Here is a 13,253-nt window from a genome sequence, read left to right as displayed (position 1 = left end):
TAAAGACATCAAGTTAATTGCCACAATCCTGTTTAAATCCGTATCAGGCCAGACTAAGGTGGTTTCATCCTATAAAGATAAGCTTTGGATAATACAATAAGAATGATTAACCTAATAATCCAAATAACCAGTAAAACACATCTTATCCTATCATTGGGTACAGAGAAGGCTTTGGATACATACTGTGGCACCTTACAAGTCTATAATAATAATACACCTTTGTGCTACAATATGTACACAACTTTGGATTCAAGGGTAAATCATTTAAAGCTATTAACATGTAATACCATAATTCCTCCATAGTAATCACAATTAATGATATAACACCTTTAATCTTTAATCAAAAGTCGAAAATGGTATCAGACAGTGGTACCTTCTCTCCCCTGATTTTTGCCCTTGCTAGCAAGCTCCCTGATGTTAAAATCAAAACAAATTTTTATATCTCAGTGTAAATTTTTGGAGATACTTCCAACAAAATATCAATGTTTGCCAATAACATGTAACTCACCATTACTAATCCATTAACCTTACTTATTCCAGGAACTGTACACCTACCTAGGGCTCATTATCTGGATACAAAATTAATGAACAGAAATTGGAAGCTCTCCTCCTAAACTTCATGTTACACAGCAAAAGACTCCTGGAAGTTTTCGAAGACTTCCAAATAAGACAATCCAAAATAAAATAGGAAGTGATCTGCATAATCAAGCAATAGAAGCAGCTATTTAAAGCACATTATCCTGTAAAAAGTACTTGTCCAAATGGTCATCATTATACGTCTCTTGGATCAGAGCAATAAATGCAATACAAATTATTGTCATGCGTTGTTTGCTCTGCCTATTTCAAATCATACCTATTAAGTTTCCTGACAGCTCTCACAAATCTACAATCTGTATGTAATCAATTTACATATATGGGGAAAAAAACTAGAATCATAAAATACTGTCAAGTCCTACAACCACAAAGACTCGTATCATCATTTTATGGCAACAATATTTCAAGAGTTCACAGCTCAGCCAAATTACAGTCAGGCATGACTCACCTAATCAAGAGAAATGGGTTAATATTGAAAATTAAATGCTCAGCCCAACATAGACCAGATTAAATGGCTAAACAAAATACACAGATCAACAATAACATCATTAATACCAACAATTTCCTACTCCATTAAACTTTGGGATATACTTAACTTGAAACTATTTTTCTCCACACCCTGTAATTTGAACAATAGCTAAACAGTCACTTTTTCAACCTAATTCTTTTGTGTTTTGGGATATTTCTTCTTGATCACGTCTCATTAGGATTCCTAGGCATTTGCCTCGTGTCAAAGAAGAGTTTCCACTGAGATTCTAAAGTTAATTTCCAAACTGCCAAAGTGAAATACTGCAGCATAATTGCTATTTTGTGACATAAAACGCCTACTTTTGTACAAGTGCACCTAGAATTCTAGGAACAGTACATTGATCTGCTGACTAAGATGGCCGTGTTTTGCGGAGTGCAGACTCCGCAGTGGTCAATAGATGGGTTTGGGCAGATCGAGGACATTCCATGCTTAGGGGCACATTTAACAAATGACGGTATTGCACTATCGTGCACTTCCCGTGAAAATAGGTGAAGGAAGTCTGCAATTGATATTTATGACAGCTCCATTCGACTGTTCAATCTTCAAAACCACTAATTTTCGCTGCAGTTCGTTTTTTCTAACAGTCACCATTCAACAGAATGGTGACTGCTCCTGGCCGCAATCTAACAAGTCCCGAAAAAACATTTTTTTCGGGAACTTGTCATGTTAATGTACGCCAGCTGCAGCTGGCGTACATGAGGAAATCTAATGCTGTCAGCTCAGCTCCGGAGAGCAGAGCTGGACAGCGCATGTGTGGAGGGATCACATGATCCCTCCCTGTCACTCAGCGCGCTCTCTCTGCAACTATCGTTGCAGAGACAGAGAGGGGATCTGTGTGCGCATGTCCAGTTCTCGGAACTGGACATGCGCAATTGAAGAGTGAAGAGAAGAGCCGAAGACAGCGCTTCCGAAGAGGGGGGTAAGTATGATTTTTTTTATCACTGAAACAGCAGTTTTTCGGAACTGCTGTTTCTGTGCAGGGCTGTACATAAATGTGAGAAGTAGTTCAATCCTTATCATTGCGATAAGGATTGAAAACTACTTTTCACTTTATGTGAATAATGATAAATGTGCCCCTTAGTGTGGTTCAGGAGCATGAGTATGCTACTGGTGCACTAAAGTGGAAAAAATAAATTTAATTTTGCAGGACGTTATTATTTAAATAATATAAGGGGGTGGAAAAGGTGCATTTCTTCCCCGCAAAAAAACCCCTTAAAAACTCCACTGCAGATGTGTGGAAGAAATCAGAGATCTTGTCCCTATACTTATAATAGCATGTACTCTGCAGGAAAGCACACTGCAACTACTGTATGTAATACAATTGTTTAACACAATGAAATGCCGTATGTAATAAACTTAAAATACAAAAGAAACTAAACTGGACAGGAGTTTAGGAGAAAAACAAAAACATTTTAAATTAATAAAGGTAGGTGGCCCTAAAGTTGTGTAACTTGGACTTGATGTGTGTTTTTACTGTTCCCACCATCTGTCTTTCCAAGTTTATTCTCCAAATTTGCAAAACTTAGCGCAGAATGGTTTTAAAGGGCTGTTTCCAAAGCTACCTTAATATGTGATTGGCAGTCCTGTAGTTGGACCTGCGCACATAAAGAAGCCTTGCGTTGTGGCTTCAAGGGTTGGAATATCGACATGTTTTGCCAGATTTGTATTTTCTATTTATCGGGTTTATAGTTATATATATGTTATGCATTATAGATTTCCAGTGGTAGTGTCAGGAGCCGCGGCAGCCTCGGGCACCGCCGCGACTCACTTCCTGTTCCTAGTGAACTTCCCGGCCGTCTCCATGACGACCGGGGCGTCACTTCCGGTTCTCGGACCCTAACATTGCCAAGGCAATGGCCGAACGCCGAGTGTAACAAGCGGTCCGTCCTGGTAAGTGAGGCAGCCGGGCGCATGCGCTAGGATAGCCTGCAGTCTAATTAATGTCAGGGGCATGGGCTGTGATGTGTTGCAGGGCTAAGCCCTGATTGGCCAAAGTCTGTATATAAGGCAGGGAGGGCTTAGCCTCCCTGCCGATTATAGCGTCCAGTCTGCCTGTCAGCTAACCTGCTCCTGCTTAGTATTGGTGAAAACCTGTTTGGACTTATTGCTTGTGTATGACCCCTTGCCTGGATTTTGACCCTGCTTGTGTATCCCGTGACCCTGACCTTCTTGCCTGTATCTGGAACTAGCTACCGTGCTTGTGACCCTTGACCCCAGACCGTGTATTGGATTCCCTGTCTGCTGCCAGCCCTCAACCCTTGCCTGGACTTCACTCCGCTTTCCCGGGTTCTCCCCAGCCGGTACACACTTCACGACCCTCTGCTAGTCTGCGGCCAAGTCTGTCCCCACCCCTGGGGGCTTCAGTGAACACCTGACTGGCAGAGCAGACTCCGGGTTGTGCTGTACCGGCTAGAGGGGTTCCTAACAGGTAGTCTCTATATAAATGTGAAGTGGCACTGTGCAATTACTGAATGTGGGCTCCATTGTGTCTAACACCAGCCCTCTGCTCTGGCTGTAGGTACCCTATTACCCCTGACCAATAGGCTAAGAATCTAAGCACTGGGGGTTCTAAATGCAGGATGTTTGTGATTACTCCCCTGTAAAAATACATGCAGCATCCTCTATATCATCATATTCTTTAAAGTGAATTATTTGGCTGACCCTGGATGCTATTTGTTTGTTAGTCTGATTATTTTATTCTTTCTTAATATCATCCTTATGACTTAACCATAAAAGACATCTAAATTTAATTTGCTAATTTAATGAAAATGACGTTGATACTTCAATGGCATTGACTTGTTTCTTCAATGGTGCTTTTGTGCCTACCTAAAATCATCTTTTCTGAAAAAGAGATCTTCCTACTCACTTTTTTTGACAGCAGCCTTTATCATATCTGGCCTCATGGATCTCATGTATTAACCTAAAGAACATTAATAAATCAGTTTTCCAACGCTCTTCAAAAACATGTCTTTAATCAAAATCATTTTAATTTCAGTTTACTTGTAACATATACCCAAAGCAACACTATTTATAGAGGCCTTTTACTATGTAACACTGATGGAGTTTTAGCTTTTCAGCACTAACCTTTGTTAGCTTAAAACACTTATTTGCACTACTCTGTCTGATGTACATCACTGGGGCCATGGGTTCGATTCTGGCTAGGGCATTGTGTGAATGTTCTCTTGTGTTTGCTTGTGTTTCTCTGGTTGCTCCGGGTCCTGCCCAAAGACATATTGGTAGTTTAATTGGCTTCTGATTAAATTAACATTACTGTGTGTCTGTAGTCATATGATAGAGAATATATATTGTAAGCTCCACTGAATGATTAAATATTCTCAGTAATGTGTAAAAAGCTCCACTGAATGATTAAATATTCTCAGTAAGGTGTAAATGCTATATAACTAAAGGTAAATAAACATTAAATATTATACTGTATTTTTAATATATGCAGTTTATTGCGGTTACAAAGTTTGATGCCAATAAGTTTCAGAGGATTTAGGAAGTGGAAAATATAGATAAATAGCACCACCTACTGGCTGCCATCTAGTTCTGGATGGAAAAAAGAGAATAATTTAAATATTACAAACATTTTGAAAATTGGTATCCTTGTTTATATCATAATGACACATCCAGAATCATGTTTTTGATTAGCTAGTTATTCTAGATCATCTCATGCATTACTCTCCGAATACATTGGTTATTATTGAGGGTTGTCCCCCTTTGGCTTCTAGACCAGGAAGTGCAACCGCTCAAACTTTACAATTGTAGGCAATACAAAATAATAACAGGAGTGTTTTCTTGTGCTATGCACGGCTTGAGATATATATCAAAATTTATTTTGAACATCATTTTTTTATTTCTTTAAAATGTATTGCTTTCTTTGTTACTGTGAAATAATTGTTAAAATTCAGTGAAATAAAACAACTTGATAGTAGTGTCCAAGAAATAAATTCTATTAAAACAATTGTGTTACTTGTCTCTATTGGTATTTATTTTATCTTATATATTAGACATTTATTAAGACATCCACCTCTATATTATGTCTCTTTTTGCAGATTTATAGTTGTTTTTACACAGAATCTCATTTGTAACATATTTCTGATTTATATTTTCTAAATATTATAATCTCTTAGGAAATAATCACAAAATTGCAATTCCTTACTGTTAATTTTTCTTGAGAGATATTACTAGTAACCAATGCACCTATTTATATTCTTAATTCCTTCATTTAAATAGGGCTCTGTGTTAAACACAATCAGAGCAGCCTGGCAGCACACTCTTCCTGCCTGTTTCTGCCTAACGGACCTGCACATAGTGTGCAGCCGCCGGCAGTGTCGCCCCGATCACCCCCCCCGGATCAGTCACTGCTCCTGACGGCCATATGAACCTTTGTTCAGGTCAGATTCAGCCACATTTGCATGAACATGTCTTTACTGTACACTGCCAATGCTTACCACCCCCCTTCATACCTCTCTAAACGGAAGGAGTCATGTCAGATTCATCCAAATCTTCATGTAGGTGCAGGAGCATTTTTGAGTTTGCATGGGAAGAACGTATACATGCAACTGGGTGTACCAAGGCAGCAGGCATTTAACACTTATAACTGGCAAGAAGTGGCTGGTTTAGTCAAGTGGCACCTGTTCATATCATGTTACTGATGTCAGAAAAACCTCATAAGTTGATACGTCCCAAACGGGCAGCAGAGTAAGCCCATCTGGCCAAACCCTCTGATAAGTTTGATGCTGAACCACTTGACACCAGTTACAGTGTAAAGTGGGGAGGAGATAGTGGATGCGACTGATTTCCTAGTCAAGTATTCAGAGGAATTAAGATGTCTGCTGAAGGAAGAGTACGATTGTTTTGTCCAGAGCTGTAACTAGACACTTTAGTGTTCTGGGAGAGAGAGAATACTGGCGCCCACACATCTTGGTTGGAATATATGCCATCTCCAAGTGGCGCACTGCTGGGATTGGCATGGCCAACTTACCGTGGGGTGTGCCTATCCCTTTACAAGCACTAGAGGGCACTCCAACCCTATGCTGCTCCTTCCTACCTGTTCTTGCAGCTTTGACTACCTGGTTCTGCTGGTGTCTTAAACTCAGTTGCTGCTTGGCCAGATCCTGGAATGTTGGGGCTCTGTTTAGAAAAGAGAGGTAATATTTACCTCATGGAAAGCGGAGCAGTGAGGGAACAATGTAGGCCTTCCTCCCCCAGCCAGTTGACATTAATAAGTAGTGTTTTTTTAATAATTAGGTCTCATTTCCCTAATCAACCTCAAAATTACATTAATAGCTCTCTCATTAATATATATGCTTTCCCCAACCAGTCCGGACATTACATTAATAGCATTCCCATTTAATAAACTGACCTATCCCCCCCTACTACCACCAATACTGTAATTAAATCATTTTGTGTAGTTGCTGTAAATCATGCCCTTCATGTTGTCCACTCTGCACACAATATTTATATAAAAAATCTTTTATGGGAGCAGAAATTTTGCAGTTTCCCTTGGAAAGATTCCAAAATATTAATGTGTGTATAGTATGTACAACGATGATCCCCAACATTAAAACCACTGTCAAGTGAAGTGAATAACATTAACTCATTACAATGACACCTGTCAAGGGATGGGCTATATTAGGCAGCAAGTGAATAGTTAGTTCTTGAAGTTGATATGTTGGAAGTAGCAAAAATGGGGAAGCATAAGGTTCTGAGGAACTTTGACAAGAGCCAAATTTTGATGGCTAGACAACTGGGTCAGAGCATCTCCAAAATGGCATGTCTAGTGGGATGTTCCCAGTATGCAGTTGTTAGTACTGTAAAGAAATGGGCATAGTGTATGGAACCAGTGTTACAAACACTTATTCTAATCCATACCCGGACTGCACTTTTTAGCCCTGTTGCTATCAGGAAGTATCAGTGATGGAACTGTAACATCTCCTTGGAAAAGTACTGCAGCGGTTAAATTCAACCTCCACAAAGAACACTTGAGTGAATTAAGCTACCATTGTTATTTCTGTTTGCTCCCTATTGTCCACTAATGAGCTCTACAGACAGCCAGGAGCCGGACCCAGCAGGGGTCATCTGAGGGAGGATACCTGGTTAGGTAGGGGAGGGGGCTGGATAGTGTGAGAATGCCACCAATCGAGACCTTTTGCAACTCCCCTGGGCAGGCAGTTCCCAAGGTGGGATTATGAGGTGATAAAAGTGATGCTCTCCCAGAGATGCGCTGTGGAACATATCCCACTGGATTTATTTGAACTGATTTCCTCACTTGTTGTATTTAAACCTGTTCGGCAGAATAAATCATCCTTCTATTTTTCCTCTAATACCGTGTCTGAGTGATTTGGGAACCAGGTATCTTCACAAGTACCTACCAAAAGTGGTCCAAGGAAGCATAACCAGTGAACCAGCAACAAGGTCAGTGATGATTGTGGGAAGCGATGGCTAGCCTGTCTGGTCCAATCCCACAGAAGAGCTACTGTTGCACAAATTGCTGCAAAAGTTAATGCTGGCTATGAGAGAATGGTGTCAGAACACACAGTGCATCTCAGATTGTGTTTGGGGCTGTATAGGCGCAGACCAGTCAGAGGGCCCATGCTGACCCCTGTCCACCTCTGAAATCGGACACAATGGGCATGTGAGCACCAGAACTGGACCATGGAGCAATAGAGAAGGTGGCCTGGGCTGATGAATCATGTTTTCATTTGAATAATTTGGATGGCCAGGTGCGTGTTTTACCTGGGGAAGATATGGCACTAGGATGCACTACTGGAAGAACGCAAGCCAACGGAGACAGTGGATGTTACTTTGACACGTTTCACCTTCCTATATATTGTTGCAGACCAAGTACACCCCTTCATGTCAATGGTATTCCCAGATGGCAAGGGCCAGTTTCAGAAGGATAATGCACTGCCACACTGAAATAATTGTCTAGGAATGATTTGAGGAACATATCAAAGTTTTCAAGCTGTTCATTTGACCTCCAAATTCTCCAGATCTCAATCCAATCGAGCATCTTTGGGATTTGCTGCAAAAACATGTCTGAGCCATAGAGGGCCCCACCTTGCAACTTACAAGACTTAAAAAATCTGCTACTAACATCTTAGTGCCAGCTACCACAGGACACCTTCAGAGGTCTTGTGGAGTCCATGCCTGGAGGGTGCAGAGCTGTTTTTGTGGCACGAGGGAGACCTACACAATATTAGACAGGTAGTTTTAATGTTGTGGCTGATCAGTGTATATGAAATAAAGACCTGCTCTGCTATTCCTAACTTGTGCTGCTACGCCCCCTGTGTGTTACTTACCTGGGGACAAGCATTTCTGACACCAGCTTACTTCGTCTTTTCAAGTGTGAGGGGAGGAGAAACAGGAGGAGGGGAGCTTTCTACTCCAGTAGATAGTATAGTGGTATTTATTTGTAGGTTATTATTGTTAAATTTAATTACTATTGCTTACAGTTATTTTATTCATATACTCTGACAGTTATTATGACTCAGCTTTTAAGACTTAGGGGTATATTTACTAAACTGCAGGCTTTAAAAAGTGGAGATGTTGCCTATAATAACCAATCAGATTCTAGCTGTCATTTATTTAGTGCATTCTACAATACACTAGCTAGAATCCGATTGGTTGCTATAGGCAACAACTCCACTTTTTCAAACCCACAGTTTTGTAAATATACCCGCTAGGGTGTTCCCCAGATAATTAGAATACTAAACAAAATAAAAGACAGGGTTATCGGATAGTAGGGGCACTCCTAAATGATATTATTTAATATATCACCTTATTACTTTTAGCTTTTTTCAAGGCTAGGGACAAATGTTAAATATGGTTGTAATGGATGCTTCAAATAAATTAGGATTAAAACTTTAATTGATTTCATTAATATCAAAGTTTTAAAGAGCAAAATATGTAAAAAATGTGATGCCATGCATATTAAAATATTTAACAAGACATCAGTACTGATTCATACCTTTTTTTTGTTTAAGCACATCAGAGGTCTAGTTCATATTAAAGCAAAATAATTATTTCAAAGTGTAAGGTTAATTGTCTTTTAATCTTTTTATCAGACTCTATTTTCTCAAAGATGTGCGATAATCTTCAGAAGATATTCCTTTCAAAATTAGGCTAAATGTGGATCTTAACTTTGTTAGCTCAAACAACATAAAATGTATTACAAGATTATATCTTAGAGCAATAGCATGAAATTCATACTGTTTATTTATGAGGTAGCATCTGCTTAGAAAGAAGAATTATATAATATGTCTCAGAGTATTTTTTTTTTTCAAAATCTTTGAGGAAAAGAAGGGCTTAATATGTACTTACAAACATGTTTCTTGTCCTATTGCACTTCTAATGTTTTATATGTAACGTAAATAAATCTGTATTTTGTCTCGAGACTTGTTAGATCATCTCCCAGTGCTTTTCCACATATGCTAGAAGTCAGAGAAAGATCTCTGCTTCATTACAATGATCCCTTTAGGTATTTGTTGCAGATACATTGTACCTTCGAGGTAGAATCCAGATTCTAATTGATAAAGAGGCAGAGGAGACACTTTCCTGTGATGCTAAAAGGAAGTTATAGAAGAGGGTGTGAGAGAGTCACACATGCGCACAGTAACAGCCTGTGCCGATCCCCTCCACTGACTCCTCTCGCGCCTACTGTCTGTTTCCCCTCCTGTGAAGATACAAAGTTTATCTGGCCCAAATCTACCCACTTCACACAGGGCTGGCCACCCACGGGTGCCTTACTATGCCAGGGAAGCCTACCCAGTACCTTCTAAGGTTCCTATAGTATTAAAGTAATTCTATCATTTTCAAATAAGCATTGCCCAAGCGATTGTATTGTGTCTCCGAAGCACAAAGTAATTTAATTTAGCAGATGCAAAGTTTAACAATTCAACACGATTATAATACAGTACAGCCAATACCAAACGATAAATACATACCGCTGCGTTCGCTTGCGCTAGCTGCTGCGCTCTCACGGGTACCAGTGGACAGTATTTCACTTCAGAATACTGTGGTCAGAGAATGACTGAAGCCAGTAGGAGCACAGCTATATCAAATACACTCAGTGTACACTCAATCGCACGATAAAACAATGTTAACCAATATACTTTCGTTCATCCAATTATACGACTTCGACAATAGTCACTCAGGCAAATTGCAGTTAGAAAGTATAACAATACAATTATAACAATAACTAGAACATTATATACACACAGTAAATAAATGCCAGGCATGACATCATCTGTCCCTTACCCCACTAGCTTAAGGAGTTACAGTAACCTCGCTGTCCTGACTTGAAGACCCATGTATCTTTAGACAACTAAAAACCAGACTTTGCACCTTCCAGGAATCAATCCACAAAATGAACAACCCCACCTGCCCTTGAATGGTTCCTTATATGCAGGGTCAAATTTCCAGTGTTTTCTCCTCCATGGGCAAACCCCTGGCTCTATCCCTCTTAATGGAGATGAGCTGTGCTTCTACAGAAGCTCACCTGCTGGGTTGCAAACAAAATGTCTAGACTAGTCCTGTGGATGACAATGGATACTAATTGGCCTTCCCCACATCCAGATATAAGATAACAGTCAGTTCCTCACCTGTCCTGGAACTTGATCCGTACCCATAACCCACCTGGCTTTACTTTAAGAACAATGAATAACAGCTTCACTGCAATATCAACAATAGACATATTTACAATGAGCTACAATGTCCTCTTATCCACATGTAATTAGACACTGCATTTGCTGGGGAACATAAACAGGGCTATAAAAATTACATGTTGTAAAGCTAAACATTTTGTGAGAAACGATGGACTGGCTGGCTGAGGGGATATCAAGCTTGTTTCATCACACCTACTTTTAGTATATAAGCTTTTACGAGCAGGGCCCCCTTCTGTCTCAATACCATTTCTTCTTCTCCAATGTCACTGTACATGCTATGCTTGGAGCTTTTGGCGTCTTGTTTTGCTCTGTTTTACCCTGTACTGTTTTGGTGTGCTGTTTTTTGTACAACGCTGCAGAAACCTTGTGGTGCCATATAAACAAAGATTAATAATAAAAAAAATAACTTACAATTCGAGGCCTGAGTAATGGATTTTGTTTAATTATGGCCCCAAAACAGACACTGCAAATGTTTCCCAGGTGTTAAAATTCTGTTCCAAAAAGTAAGTCCTTGTATTTACAGCCAGCCTGGTCAGTGAATAAACAGACTTACAGGTATACAGAATAATGGATAAAATTGCAGATGTCATGTTTACCTCCAGGAGACAAGGTACAGGTGAGTGGTAAATGGTTACAGAGAAGCAAGAACTGGCTAAAGAATGGATTTCCACAGGAACAGCAAATAGCAAGGCAGTTAGTTCAAGGGTAAGCAAACATTAATTACCAGCTGTTAGGAACCCCTCCAGCCGGCACAACACAACCCGGAGTCTACTCTGCCAGTCAGGTGTTCACTGGAGCCCCTGATGGTGGGGACAGACTGGGCTGCAGACTGACAGAGGGTCGTGAAGTGTGTACCGGCTGGGGAGAACCCAGGCAAGAAGAGTCAGGTCCACGCAGAGGTCAAAGGTCGGCAGCAGGTAACAGTAACAATGAACAAGCTGAGGTCAGAGGTCACAGGCAAAGTAGCAGAATGGGTAAACGAGCCAAGAATCAGGGTCACAGGAAACACAAGCGAAGTCAAATACGAAGCCAAGGGTCATACACGGGAAGTCAAAACGTAGATACAGGAAACAGGAACTGGAACAAGCAGGTCAGCAGACTGGAGCACAGAAGCTATAACCGGCAATGAGGCAGCAGACCTCATTGCCTTAAATACAACCCACAACCAATCAGAACCTGCCCCTAGACATGGCCACACTTGTAGGCTAATTGCCAGCACCTAGCAAGACCAATCAGGGCTTAGCCCTGAAATCCACACCTGCAGGCTAATGCCTGCTAATTCAGCCACAGGCTAAATCTGCCTGATTGTCCCTAGGGCGCATGCGCGCCTGGCTGCCAGGACACGGCGCTGAGGAAGCGTCCGACCGTTGCCTTGGCATGGGACCGACAGGAAGCGAGCCGCGGCGGCTGTGAGTACCGCCGCGGCTCGTGACACCAGCATGATGCATGGGAAGGAACAGACATAAATAATGAGTGACACAGGTGTTACAATTAATGAGGAGCAGAGATTAACGCCTACTAGTGAGTGAAAACTGTCCATAGTGGAAGAGAAGCACCTCTGGTGGCATGGAGGTACTGCATCCAGGAACACAAGCACGGCAAAGACTAACATAGTTATTTACAGACAGGAGCTGCAGAAGGCAAGCAGCATCCTATAGGGAGATCCTGCAAGGCAACCGGAGGCAGATTGTGACACCAGGAAGCCAGGGAGAGAGTTCGCATTGTGGTTGACTACTAAAGCCAAGATTCCGAACTTGGATACAAATAATCTGATTCTTCTGCAATTTGGTCAACCGAGGGTAACAACTCTGCTAGTTGAGACAAAGCCCTAAACACTGTTTCCTTTTGAAAAGGGTAACATCAGAAACCACTGGTTCTTATATATTAAGGGCCTGTCAAGCAACAAGAACTTCATTGCGGATAACCCAACATCTAGAAGAATCCTCCTGAAAACCTGCGAGGTCTTTAAAATCAGAATCCTTCAATAGCTCCCCTTTCTCCTAAGAAGAAAACAGAGACTGAGCCCTCATAGAACTGAATCTGGGCAGAGCCATTGCGCTTACAGGTTTCTCCAGGATACTCCAGTAATCTCCCCAGTGAGGAAGACACTCTCACAAGTCCCTGAACGCACTTCTCCAAACGCCTAGCCCCAAGCGACTCGACCTGTGAAACGATCATGTACTCTGGTAAACTCTAGATAATAACCTTAGAGGGGGAGGTTAGAAGGGTTCACACTTACATCCTTAGGAGGCACAGCGAGCAGTGTCGGCTCTGCATGCAATGGATTGAGCCAGTGACTTTTCTTAGGCTGGCTCAATCCATTGTAGAGCTGCATCTCCCACAGACTGTGGCTCTAAGCCTTGCAAGCTGCACATTAGCCCTCTGATTATGGTTATCCGTTTGGAAGCTTTGCATGGCACTTGGAACAGGTAATAAATTAGACATATTTTTTTACAGAG

This window comes from Mixophyes fleayi, unplaced genomic scaffold (assembly GCF_038048845.1).
Source record: "Mixophyes fleayi isolate aMixFle1 unplaced genomic scaffold, aMixFle1.hap1 Scaffold_78, whole genome shotgun sequence".
Lineage (NCBI taxonomy): Eukaryota > Metazoa > Chordata > Amphibia > Anura > Limnodynastidae > Mixophyes > Mixophyes fleayi.
The sequence above is the reverse complement of the archived record's forward strand: the minus strand, read 5'-3'. Positions refer to the sequence as shown.